Raw genomic sequence first — 13212 nt, 5'->3', positions numbered from 1 at the left:
GAGCCATAGAAGATTAGCTTGACTTCAATCCAATTTAAAGTGAACAATCTTTAAGGGGAGTGATTACATGGTGACAATAAAGCCTGAACAAAATAGCCTCAATGAAAAGCACAAATTTCTGCACGAGCTTTTATTAAGTCTCCAATGTGCAGAAGGGAGCATTGCTGATCTGTGCTGCCACCCTGTGTCCATTAGCCCTCTGACTGCCTCAAGACTGCAGCTGCAAATACACTGAGTACTTGCACTTAAAATACCAGCTCCTTTTCCCTTTCTCCAGCATTGAACTTCTCTCACAGTAAGTATCCCACAGTAATTTCCATTCAGGATATATATTACAGCAGGAAGTGTTTGACATCAGTATGGTTCCAAGCATACGTGTCTTAATGGTTAAAAAATAATTTAAAAAAAGGCTTTCATTGTGCCAAACTAATATTTCCTTACCACTATGGCAGGCATCATCGCATGCTAACTGTCAAATAGGTTAAGTCCTGATTTAATTGGAAAACCGCAATTGAAAATGATGGATAATGTTTTCATTATGTTTATTTCAAGACATTGCTTAATCATACTTATAGTTCACAATGGGGAAATATTTTTAATTGGATTTCCCTTGGCCAGTCTAGGGAGAAAGACTGTCCTTTCATTTTCATGTGAAGTCCTTCAGGCAAGAAGATTCTGATCTTTAATCATGCTGCTTAAACATAACAGCTAATAAACACATTGTTTACATATATGTATAAATTTTACTGTAAATTATAATTTTAAATTCTTTACAGATGTACAAGAGCTTGAATGGACATGGGAAAACTTATCCAGCTGTTGCCTCACAGGACAATCAGGGATTCCCTCTGCTGAATTTCTGAAGGGTGCAAAGGGCAGAACCTTTCATTTGTTTCAACCACCATGTTCGACTTCCTCAAGAAAATATTGTATGTAGAGACACCTGCAATCTATCTGCTAAAGCTAGCTGCCAGCTGAACCTCACCGTGCCTTCTCCCTTGGCAGATAGGAAGACTTAAATGAAAGTTTGATTTTTGCACTGGGCAATATTCACTGACCAGTGATCAGCCTATGCTTTGCTTGCATCCGAAACTGAGAGCTCTCTGATCAGTTCTCATTTGTCATGCCCTTCAAACCTGCAGTAGCCAAAGCAGGAAGCTTTGCAGAATCTCTGCAGCGTTGCCTTGGACTCCTCAGGTTGTTTGTCTGAAGCTCATCCATTTTTCTTCTGAACTGCCTTTTCTCCAGTCTGCAAAACAGGACATTTCTCATGGGTCCTCTCTGCTTTAGAGAAATACTCAATAAGATATCTGTATTTGTATTATGTGTCACAAAACTAAGTTAACAAATTTTTAACTCATACACAAAACCAAACACACAGAACATACAAGACAATATTATTAGCCAACTGTTAATTAATGAATACTGTCTTTTATCACTATTTGATCCAGTTCTTTAGTGAAAAGAAAGGACAGCACTCAGTGAACTGGTATTCCAGTAATGCTCAGGTAACTCAGTGCTGAATGCCATTTACAAGCTCAAGGATATACAGGATTCTCATATCTTCATAGGCTTTTTGTCACCATTGCTCAGTTTTTCACAGATGGCTATTTGTGCCATTAATTGCAGGCACCATGCAGTGGAGTGCTGGACAAGCTACTCACAGAACCAGAAGCATATTAAATACACCAGCACCATGTTGCATCTAGCCCTAGGGATGGGATTTGTTATATTAAGAGAATCAGACAGTTTCTGTAACTCAAACAAGTGTCTCTGAAGGTTATGCACTTCACTGGCAAGCTGTACCAAATCAGTTTGAAGCTGGCAGAGGAATCTGGATCATGGCATTGTCTTTTACCATACAAACACAGCCTTATCTGCAATATGCTGTGAAAAGGTAGGTATTGTGGAAGGAAAATGACTATTCCTTTTTGTTCCTATCTGAAGGCAACTGCAGCCTGATTTTTCTGAGCTGTTAGAATTTTTATGGCAGTTTAAAACATAGTTCCCTTTGGCTCCATTTACAAACCCACCATATTTTGCTTTAAGTTTCATGTAAAATGATCTCCCATCCAAGTTCTGTCATGTGATGAATAGTTTTGTGGAAAGGCAAGCAAGACAAATGCTTGGTGACACACTAGAATCGGTTGCCCAAGGAGGTTGTGGATGCACCACTCCTGGATGCATTCAAGGCCAGGCTGGATATGACTCTGGGCAGTCTGGTATAGTGGTCGGTGAGCCTGCTCATGGCAGGGGGTTGAAACTAGATGATCTTTGAGGTCTTTTTCAACCCAGGCCATTCTATGATTCTATAATTCTATGAAATGTCAGGGGGAAATCTCTCACTGAGAAGTGAAATGCTGGCATAGGCTGCCCAGGGAAGCTGTGGATGCCACATGCCTGGAGGTGTTCAAGTCCAGGTTGGATGCAGTCCTAGGAACCTGATCGAGTGCCTGATTTAGCAGTTGTTAACCCTGCCCATGGCAGGGAGTTGAAATTAGAATGATCTTCAAGGTCCCTTCCAACCCAAGCCATTCTATGATTCTATGAAGTCTCTGTCTCAACTTAGGTCCTTTAAAAAGCAAATTTTAAATTGCACAGGCAATAACTGCATTCAATTTTCAGGGAAGACAGTTAATAGTGAAGGAGGTATTTTATCATTTTGCAGCAGTGACAAATTTTCTCTTCAGAATGTAATCCTACCTACCTAATGAGATATAAGTGCACAGCTTGTCTCCCTGCCAACTGTGTCAACAGAAGGCTCCTTTCAGCCAGCAGCACAATCAATAAGGCAATGTGAGAGGTAAAAGGAAGGAAGCAAAAACCAGCAGTGTGACCAACACGAAAGCAAGGGTTAAGCTGAGGCTTTGGCGTAAGACAGGGCGATAACATCGGTTTTAAAGGAGACAAGGGTAGAAGCTGTGCCGTAAGACAGGACAAAATCCTGCTTCTATGAGGTTTTATGATAAAAACAGGGAGCACTCGCCCTCTAGAGGATTACTGACCAGCAACCTCTTTCAGACTCTCAAATCCTTTGTCGCGGATGGAGAATGGTGCGAAAGCGCTTCACAGTGCTGACATCCCTTCTGTGCCCTCCCTGCTCCCTGGCTCCAGTCCTGTTGTGCTCCCATGACTGACTGTGGTGAAGGCAGAGAGGAGGTGACTCACCAGCAGGAGCCTTCCCAGCAGTTGTCATGGAAAATGATTCAGACATTTCTGGAGCTATAAAATCACAAATGGAGATCTTCCTGGAACAAATGAGAGCAGTTGGTTGAATAATAACTCTGCCAGTCTCCTCAGTCCCATTTAAAGATGATATTATCACCCTTTCCCGTGTCCTTGCCTCTGTTTACCTCTTCCTCTCCTACCCCTTCCCAGCACAACCAAAGCCCTGCCAGGCACTGCAGCCCACGGCCCACAATGGGAGCAGCAGAGCTCCAAGTGGAGAGGTCCTTACTCATGCGATATCAGACAAGGGCTCGCTTGCTGATAGAAATGTGACCTCAGCGTCCTTCCTGCAGGTGGCACAAGTCTTCAACTGCCTTCTGTTGCATTCCATAATTTGCCTTCTGCCTTCATCACAGTCTCAGAAAGCTTGAAAAATGGAAGATTACGACCCTTTTGCTAATTCAACATCTAACAGCATGCAGACCTAAAATTCTCCACTGCCAGTATCAGTTCCCTAAAAGCTGTGAAGAAAGCAAAATTTGCCATCTGAGGAACAACCAGATTTCCCATTTTTATCCCAGTATGTGCTGTGTATAATAAAACTTCAGCCTACTCATGTAGGACAAACCATGCTTTTTTTCTGATAGCTCCAGTCTGATAGCTCCAGTATTCCCAAGATCCAGAAGCAAGGCTAAACTGATCATTTAAGAGAAAGTGCTTAAAAACGCATGGTGTGTAATGACACTTTGGAACAAGTTACTACTTATACTTTTGTAACAAATGCAAACTCAACCAGGGTTTCTGAAGGCCTAAATTTTAAGGTTCAGTTGAATGCTAATTGCTTACTAACAACATTATATAATTATCTTATTAATCTTCTCTCAAAACAAGGTTACCCACGAGATATATTACAAAGTCTGTATGTGGAAAACTGATATTTTTGAAAATGGAAACAGATTGGATTTCATAGCTGGAATTAACCTCTTTCATACTGAAGAATGTGTTCAGTAGAGTTAGAAAAACTGACTGCCTCATCCTGCAAATAAATGCAGCCTTCTTGTGATTTCATTGCATCACTTCTCTCTGAAAGTACTGAAGAAGCTTTTAGGCCAACGTTAGAAGAGCAGGATCTACATCTAAAAATGGGACATGTTCTTTGTATTTTTTAGGTTTTGTTTATTTATTTTTTTACATATTTATGATATATATGGGTGCTTGATACATCTAGTTTTCAATTAGATTTTTCCAATTCCTTCTTCATTTCATTTTGTCACAGCCTCACAACTAGATTTTTTCAGACTTTTCTGTTTGTTACCACATACCTTGCAGTCACAGTGCATTCCAGTTCTGAGTAGTGTTTCTCCTGATAAATTTTTAAGAAAAAATAGCATGCAAAACCTTGCTTGCTTGATTTGATCAGCAGTTCTCATATCTTGTTCATTTTCTATTTGCTTGTAAAGGCATGAGGTGACCTCCCAAAGAGTTAAAAAAAGAAAAAAAAAAAAAAAAAAAAGCTGTTACATATATATTTCAAAGATATGGATACAAGCCATAGCGAAACAGGACTTGGTTTTGATTTATTTTCAAAAATGTAGGAAAGTGAGGCTATCATGTTAATTTCATGTGTTTTTTGTTTGTTTTGTTTGTTTGGTTTGTTTTGTTTTTAAACATAGGCTTTGCTTGGTTCAAAATGAGCAAAAGCAGCCTTTAGAGAATTTGCTGGTCCTGTGAAAAATTTGCCCCTGAATTAGCTTTTATGTTCCCAGGAAAAATAACCTGGGGAAGAAAAAAATTAAAAAAAATTGAAACCTATAAAAGCAGAAGAGGTAACTGAGAATTTTTTTTATTTTTCCAAATTGTATCTATTTGTTCAGGAAATCCATTTATGCAAAATAAATACTTGTGAAAATTATCTTTTTTGAAATTAATATATTAATATATTAAGATTATTAAGATTAAGATAAAGACATATTTGAATTTCAAATATATTTGTATCTGCATTTATATCTGTAAAAAGTTTTCCAAAGTTTCCTATGAGAACTTTGGAGGAAGTTTCATTCATACATGTCGGGGAGGGATTCATCACAAAGGTGTTACATGATTATGACAAAAAATATTTTTTTTCCTGAGTCGTGGTGATTGCTTAATGGAAATCCATTAACTTATCTGTAAAATAATAACAGCAATCATAACTCGTGAATTCCTTGTGAAACTGCAAAACTGAGACATGACTACTGAAGTAGAGATTGTAATGATGCAGAAGTCACCATTAACCTTAGCAAGGCTGGGGTTTCTTTTCATAAGTCGGTGGCAGAGTTAAAAGATTCCTGGAGTCATGGCATGCAGTCTTCAGTTTTTAATAACTACTGAAGCCATCAAAAATAATAACTTGATTCTTTTTCATATTATTGGTGCAGGCAGTTTTCCAACACTGAGCTTCTGTAGCAGGTTGACTTCAATTATTAAGCAGTAAAAGGTGGCAGGTCTTTATCAGAAATAGAGATGAAAGAGAATACTTTGCTTTACTACAAGATGGGAAAGACATATTGCTGAACATAATAAACTGTATACTATGTGGAATACATCATAATGGGCTCTTTATTTGGCTTACATGTGGAAGATGAAACAAATATGTTCATACATTCCAGAGACATCTTTTCAGAACTTCAAACTATCTCACTTCATTCACTTTGGATAATATTTTACATCTGACGAAGAATAAGATCATTCAGCAGATTAGGTCACGCAGCCTATTTGAAGCCTTTATGGATTATTCAAAGGAGATAGACTTACATGTCCTGAAAAAGTTAAGTAAAATAAAACATGCATGATAAAAACCCTGGCTCGGTTCTGCAGCCTTACTTAGGTAAATCTGCCAGTAACACATAGCAGAAAGCCACTGCTGCAGAAATGAAAGCTACTCACAGTCTTGATGGACTGCAAAAGCTGCAGCTGTCCTCAAGCAGGGTTGCTTCTCTGCCTTTCTGTGACTGCAGTGTTGGTAGCCGTACTTGTGTACCTCCCTTTCCAGATGGCTATCCGTGCAGCTACAGTTAAGGAGAGAGCACCATAAACAACAAAAGCTATGGGGCAATACTTTGCTTTGCTTCATAAAATTCTACTCACTTCAGTGCAATTGAGTATACCATCTGTAAGTCAGAAGATATTTTTGGCCCATAAGACTTAAAAGATTAACTGAAAGCAAGCTTACTGAGCAAATGAAAATATATGCAACACCTTCAACATTTCTGAAGTGTTTTGACTCTGAACCTTCAGAACAATGACACACATTGTAAAGTTTTGCTTCAATAGTACAAAATGATAGTACAAAATACAGATATTTAGTAAGTCTTAATTTGTATCTCATGTCTAGAATGTGATTATAAGTGTTGGCCAACTGCAGCATGATGCAGACATTAACAGTGGAAGATACAGATGGTTTCTGCTTAGCACTCGTTTATAATAATGAAGTGCAAGTCAAGATGCATTTTGTGTTGTATTTTAAACTGCTGTGTAAGGCCAGTCAAAAATCTAAAATCAAGTACTACTTAAAATATAACACTGCTTTCCTTTTCTCAAGAAAACAGCCAGGGAACTGGAGAATGTTTTGATTACTTTAACTTTATATCATTTGTACATTCGTTTCTATCTTGGTTTTCTAAGATAGTTAGACTTGCAGCTCATGCTTTTCCTGTCTGTCACTGTGCTCCCTTCTCCACCAAATGACGACTTGCAATGGAATCTGGTGAGAGCAGAAGTCTCAGGGACATTAAATTCCATGTTTTGTTAAAAGAGACAGATGAGCAGCAGAACAACTTAAGTGCTCAGATGAGGGAAAAGCAGGAAGAACTCATCCATTTTATACTCAGTTTTCTGAGCAATCTGTTCATGCATCATTCCAAATCAACGGCAGCATATGATTTTACACTGCTGTCATGGGAAATGGAAAATCATTGAAGAGATGAGATGCTCCTGAGAGCACTGCAATATGGGGACAGATAATGGGGAATTGGTTTACTTCAAAGTACAGGATGTAGCTAACAAGAAATATCTGTTCATATCTGTTACTCACAGAACAACTGGTCTAAACACCTACCTCTTCACATAACAAAATTCCAATAGCTAAAGCAGACGGAGACACAAATATGGCATTTTTACCACCACTGCTATTTAAGCCTGCCAGAATACACTCGGCTGAGTATATTAAGTGTTCAAACCAGCATTCAAATAAGAAAAGTTGAAGATTAGCAAAGAGTTGGTTCTCTGGCATTTGGAGTACAGACCCAGGATACACCATTTGAGTGAGATTATGGAGACAGTTTGCTCAAAGATCTCAACCAAAAGGAAACTAGACAAAATGGAAATGGTTAGGCTGTCATCACCTTACACAGTTCCCCAGCTTACTCATGAGGTTTAGTACCCTCGGACTTGTTCATGACCCTTCTTGCACACACACTGGCATGCAGTACACTTTCATACTATAAAATCACTGCCCCAATACAGCTCTCTCCCTGCCTCAGGCAGTTTAAACTGAAAGTCCTCTCCCCCTACCTGTACCTTAGGGACTCAGAGGGATCAGAAGAGATGAAGGGCCAAGTGTGGACCTTAACTCTTGTGAACCTTTTTCGGCTTTGGAATTAGAAGATACTTTTTATCATACTGATGCCCCGCTACCCCAACACTAGTTATTTTTTTATTAAAAAAAAAAAAACTGAAATAAACTTAATTGTTAAATATTTTTTATCTTTCTTCTCCTCTTCTCCCAAAACTAAGACATAACAAGAAACAATTATTTCCAGCAGGTAGCAGCTTAAATGTGAATAGATGAAGAATGGTTTTTCAACTGCTCTGAACAAAATCAGATGTGGAATAGGTCCCATCTCTTCCCAAAACACGTTTTACTTTCCTAAAACAAAATACATGCTTCTTTGGTTCCACAGGATCTAACATACAGTTTTGCAAACACAAGCAGATAGTTGCCTTAAATTAAACTCTGCATAAATTTCTTTATGTAGGAGAGTACTTTGGCTTGTACATGCGCTATATGTGTATCTGCACTGTTAAGGTCTTAATAAAAGCTCTCTGTCGGCAGGGTGACAGGAGCAGGACTGAGTACTTCATTAGAGCTATGTGAGAGACCAGATCTGCACAGCATTAATCTCCATTCTGGCTTGTCTAACTCTGGTGCAACAAAGAAGTTAAGAAATAAAATAAAATCCAACTAGGGCTAAAAGAAAATTCATAAAATGAAGCCTCTCCACAGTAAGTATCAAGAATGGAGCAGATGACAGAGTTTTCTACTTGTTTAACCTTTTCTTGAAGTTATGGATTATGGTTTTTGAATGGGTCTAAGACGACAATAGTGGAATTAATAAGTAGGGAGGCTTTTGTCATTCTTCTGTTGTCAAAGATACACTGATGTAATTCACGATTACCTATGTTGTTATTTTTCCACAGTAAATGGCGTTGCTAATGGATAAAGTGGATTTATTCTAAACCACAAAGGGATGAATTAAAAGGTTGATAAATCTATGTAAGTCATGTAGCCAAATATTTCTGTGTGTTACAAGCAACCAGAAAAAGGAAGATCTTCTCAAACAGAACCACCCTTTGAAAGATATCTTGCATGTCATACATTTCTAAGCCATATTCAATGGCTTAAAACATTGCTACTTTACTTGCTGCTAATTCATTCTTTCTCTTTGTTATCCCCAGGATACATAAACTGTCAGCTGTATTGTTAACAAGTGTCTCTTACAAAGTTTAGAAATAGTACAAAATTGCAATTTGGAAGCAGCACAAGATAAGAAGTGCATGAAGTTCTTCTTAACCCCTGAGACATGGAGGTGTTGACCAATTTTCAACTCCTATATTTGTTATTTTCTATATAAAAGTTTTTCAGTTAATGATAATCCTCTGTAATATCCCTTATCTTACCACTAATTCTGCTGTTACTCTAGCTTCACTTACTGATGTACGCACATAATATTACAGAAACATTGTTTTTCAACCTTGACACAACCTCTACTTTCCCTCCAACTTTCACTCTCCTTCCTCTAGCTGAATTCTTTACTGTCACACTATTGTTAGCAGGGGAAACAATTCAGATATTTAAATCTTCTAATAAGAAGGAAAAGATGTGAAGGAGTGTAATGAAATCAATACAAGTGTAAACGGATAAGCAAGGTTTTCCTCTTGGCTGAAAACCTTTGGGTACCCTCAAGTCTTAGCTTCAGGCTAAACAGGCATTTGGGAAGGTAGGAAAGAAGTGAAAAAAGCAGCAGCAGCACAAACATCAACTTCTGTCTCATTGTGTCACGTACTTGCAATCTTGTCCAGAAGGAAATACAGAGTAAATTAGGAGGTATGCTGAGGCCTGACAAACCTCTCTCCAAACAGCTTTGTGAAATACTTTAACATGTTGCAGAATATTGGCTAACACATGTGGTGCAAGGTTAATTAATTAACTGTGGAAAATACCTACAAAAGTAGGAATATGATTAATTCTTGGAAAGGAAATTGATACACAAGCAAAGGGTGCAGTGATGTTCAAGATAAAGCTGAAGCTGCGCTCATGCTCACATCCTCTCAAAGACTTATACTCATCAGATCCTTTATCAAGAATACGATGGGTGATGCACAAAGGGAACCAGGGCATCTGGGATGCTGAAGTTTATTCTTTTCAGTTTACAGTGTGCCATGCAATTGCCAGGAATTCTCTTCACAGAGCCTTTATTCACTCCCTCCAGAAAAGGGCTGACAAGCAGATAGTCTCCTCATTATTCTTTCCACTGACAAAGCAAAATTTCTGACATACCAACAATATCCTTTTTATATCTCTATTTTTTCAGTAGACCTTGAGCTTAGGGTTTTTTTACTTTAACTTTTTCTAAAGTTTATAAGGAGTTTTATGTTGCTAAAAACAGATAGTAGATGATTATGCAGAAAATCACCAGTCTCTGACCTGGGAGGGTAAAGCATAGTCCTGATTTTGGTTTGGAAAGAGATAATTTTCTTCATAGTAGCTGATAAGGTGCTGTGCTTTTTACTTAGGGTGAAAATAATGTGGATAATGCACCAATGTTTTAGTTGTTGCTAAATAACTTTGTCAAGGACATTTCAGCTTCTCATGCTCCTCTCCCAGGAAGAAGGTTGGGAGTGCACGAGAACCTGTAAAGGGACAAAATGAGGACTGCCAACCCAAAATGGTGAAAGGGATATCCCATACCATTGTATGTCAAGCTGTACAATAATACTGAGGGGAATTGGCTTGGAGGGCTGCCACCGCTGGGCATGAAGTTGTGAGAAACTGGGCTGAACATCGCTTGTTTTTTATTATTCTTTCTCTCTTTCTTTCTCTTTCTTTCTCACTCAATCCTTCTTAATCTTTCTCTTTCCCTTTCTTTTTCTTCTTTATTTCCTTTCACACAGAGAAAATCATTTGTGTTAACTTCAGCCTTGGGAGAACTCTGGAAGAAATGCGCAGATGCAGTCTATGCTCTGTACAGACAGAAATTTTGAGACCAAAGCATGGCATAAGAGCACTTCATAAAATGCAGTTATGCAGTTGCAACAAGTATAATCTTTCAGAGGTTTTAGCTTGGTAAAAAGTGGGACATATTGTCCATAACAGTAAGAAAAGACACACATAAGTAGAAGGGACCAAACTCTGCTCCAAAAAAAATAAAGAATGACATTTCTTAGTTAAACACTGATTAGTGTTTTCATTCCTGAGCAGTTTTAGTTGAGTATTTTGAAATAAAGAGATAAGTTAGTACAGGCATGGGAATCTTTAACTTAAGTATTTAATTTAGGAATGGCATCCCTCTATCCAAACACTGAGGATGAAATTGTCACTTCATTTCCACCAGTTAGAAAGCTCTTTGATATAATTGCACTTAGTTAAAATTTGCCACTAAATAACTGACAGCAAAATCTGCTCATGGCAATTCAAACTATTTTAAGTGATTTGTCAAGACAAATTAACTAAGATCAATTTATACCTGTTATGCTGTTACACAACTGTGAGATTTTTCCAAATTAGGAATTCTTAAGATACAAAAGTCATGTTTATGAAATTAAATATGTACGTATACATGTGTACCTGTACATTCACAAATAACATAATGTCCTATTCACATAGGACAATGCAGCAGTAATCTTACACAGCAAGAATATGAAAAGACAAAAAAACATCTGTTTCTGTTCAATTACCCAGACAAAACCTTTGATGTATAAAACACATGCTAGACAATACTAGAAATAAAGAAAAACATCTTAAAGTTTTCTAGGTGGTAGTATAAAACTTTTATTTTGTGATTAAATAAAAACTTAGCAGTGGTGTTTGATAGATTTTGAAATTCTGCCCAATCATATTCGCTTAGTTTGTGAAAGGTTGCTTGTCAAATGCTATGTCAGTGATACAAAAACAGGCAGACACTAAATCATCCTTCCAATATAAACATCAACTAAAAATAAATAAATGTCTCCAGTAGAATGCCAACTTGGTGCTCCATTAAGATGAATGTTATAAACCATGAAGCAAACTCAATATTGATGACAAGAAATCTGTAAAAAGAGACAGTAGCTCATGGTCAAGTTAGGAAATTTAGTAAGACTAAGGAACAAAATAGTAAACAGAAAGGAAAAAAAAAAGATAGTCTTTTAAAATTATGTTATACTATAGACTATAAGAAAATAAACTATAAATACATGAAAATATTTATGCATATTTGAAAAGCGAATCATGCAGTGTACACTTACTTTGTGTGAATCCTAGAAGTGACTCTTTCCATGTGTTTATTCTTTGAGAACATATTTCATTATATGTGTATGTCATTGTTTGCTTCTAGGTTGAAAAACTTTGGAAGTTCACATCTATACTGGTTTTTCATGGTGTTAACACCCAGAAAGATAATGAAAGCAGCTTCTCTTAAACTCATGTGACAAAAACAGAACAGAAGCAGAAAGATCATAGGAAAGAAAAAAAAATACAGGAGGTTAATTCATAGAATCATTAAGATTGGAAAAGATGTTCTCTATGATCATCTAGTCCAACCATCCACCTACCAACAGTATTGCCCATATAGAATCATAGGATCATTAAATTTGGAAAAGATCTCTGAAATCATCTAGACCTCTAAGATCATCTAATAGTAGAACTGTAGGAAGTAAAGCAAGTACAAAGAAAATAGGCGGTAAGCAAATGACATTCATTAGCACAGAACTCCTAAGCTTCACAAGTTACTGGATCTTTTCGCTGGGCTTAAAAATGAATGAGAAAGAACTGTAATTAAGACAGATGACAAGTTGTATAGGTTAATGCACAATGTTCAGACTTCAACTAGAGCAAGTTATTAGCCTTGTTATTTAATCTAAAAATTAATGAAATGGGAAGATTACGTGAAAAACACAACCGAGTAAAAGAAGAGGGATGGACAGTGTGCCTCAAGGCAGAGTAACCAGCAGCAGGGCAGAGTGGAGATGGGCAATGAGAGTCACGCGATGATGCTGGAACCTGCAGACAGATCTGTGGGAGGAACAGCAAAAAGAAGGTTGGAGATCACAAGAATTCCTAGAATGCTTGAAATTTCTTTTTTGAGTCAGCATTGTAGATGAAGACGTGAATCCAATCAGTGTGCAATAGCAGTGTGGAAAGTGCCGAACACCCACTGCTCATGCTGCATTTAAAATCCCATGTGCAACCTCCTAATCAGGCCTCTGATCACTTAGACAGTAAGCCACCGGACTTGCATGTGTAGGAACAAGGGTAATTTGGTGGCCAGGAAGCGAGCGATGAAACTTCTTATTAAGCTATGACCTATAAGCTCTACTGATTTGCACAATGAAAGGAATAAAAACTTAGGCATGGAATTAGAACGCACAAGCTCTGTACTGGTGGGTGTAACACCCTGCCGGGGCCCCTGTTAGGACGTTGGCTGGGGGGCACTTCTGTGAGCCTCTTATCTACAACTGCCCACCCCGACACAAAGTGCCCCGGGTACGAGATAACCCCTCTGGCGCCCACGCCGCCCTCAGGCGCGC

General features: G+C 37.9%; 1 long non-coding RNA gene across 1 annotated transcript; it reads right to left on the bottom strand.

Annotated features, from left to right (window-relative positions):
* Nucleotides 1–9645: 9645 nt before the first annotated feature.
* On the bottom strand, nt 9646–13212 carry LOC121109561. Its single transcript, XR_005856465.2, has 3 exons — nt 13053–13212; nt 11932–12697; nt 9646–11736 (listed from the first exon to the last, which is right to left on the bottom strand). It is a non-coding gene; the product is annotated as an uncharacterized LOC121109561 (long non-coding RNA).

This window comes from Gallus gallus, chromosome 2, assembly GCF_016699485.2.
Source record: "Gallus gallus isolate bGalGal1 chromosome 2, bGalGal1.mat.broiler.GRCg7b, whole genome shotgun sequence".
NCBI classification, from domain to species: domain Eukaryota; kingdom Metazoa; phylum Chordata; class Aves; order Galliformes; family Phasianidae; genus Gallus; species Gallus gallus.
This window is presented reverse-complemented; position numbering and strand designations above follow the sequence as displayed.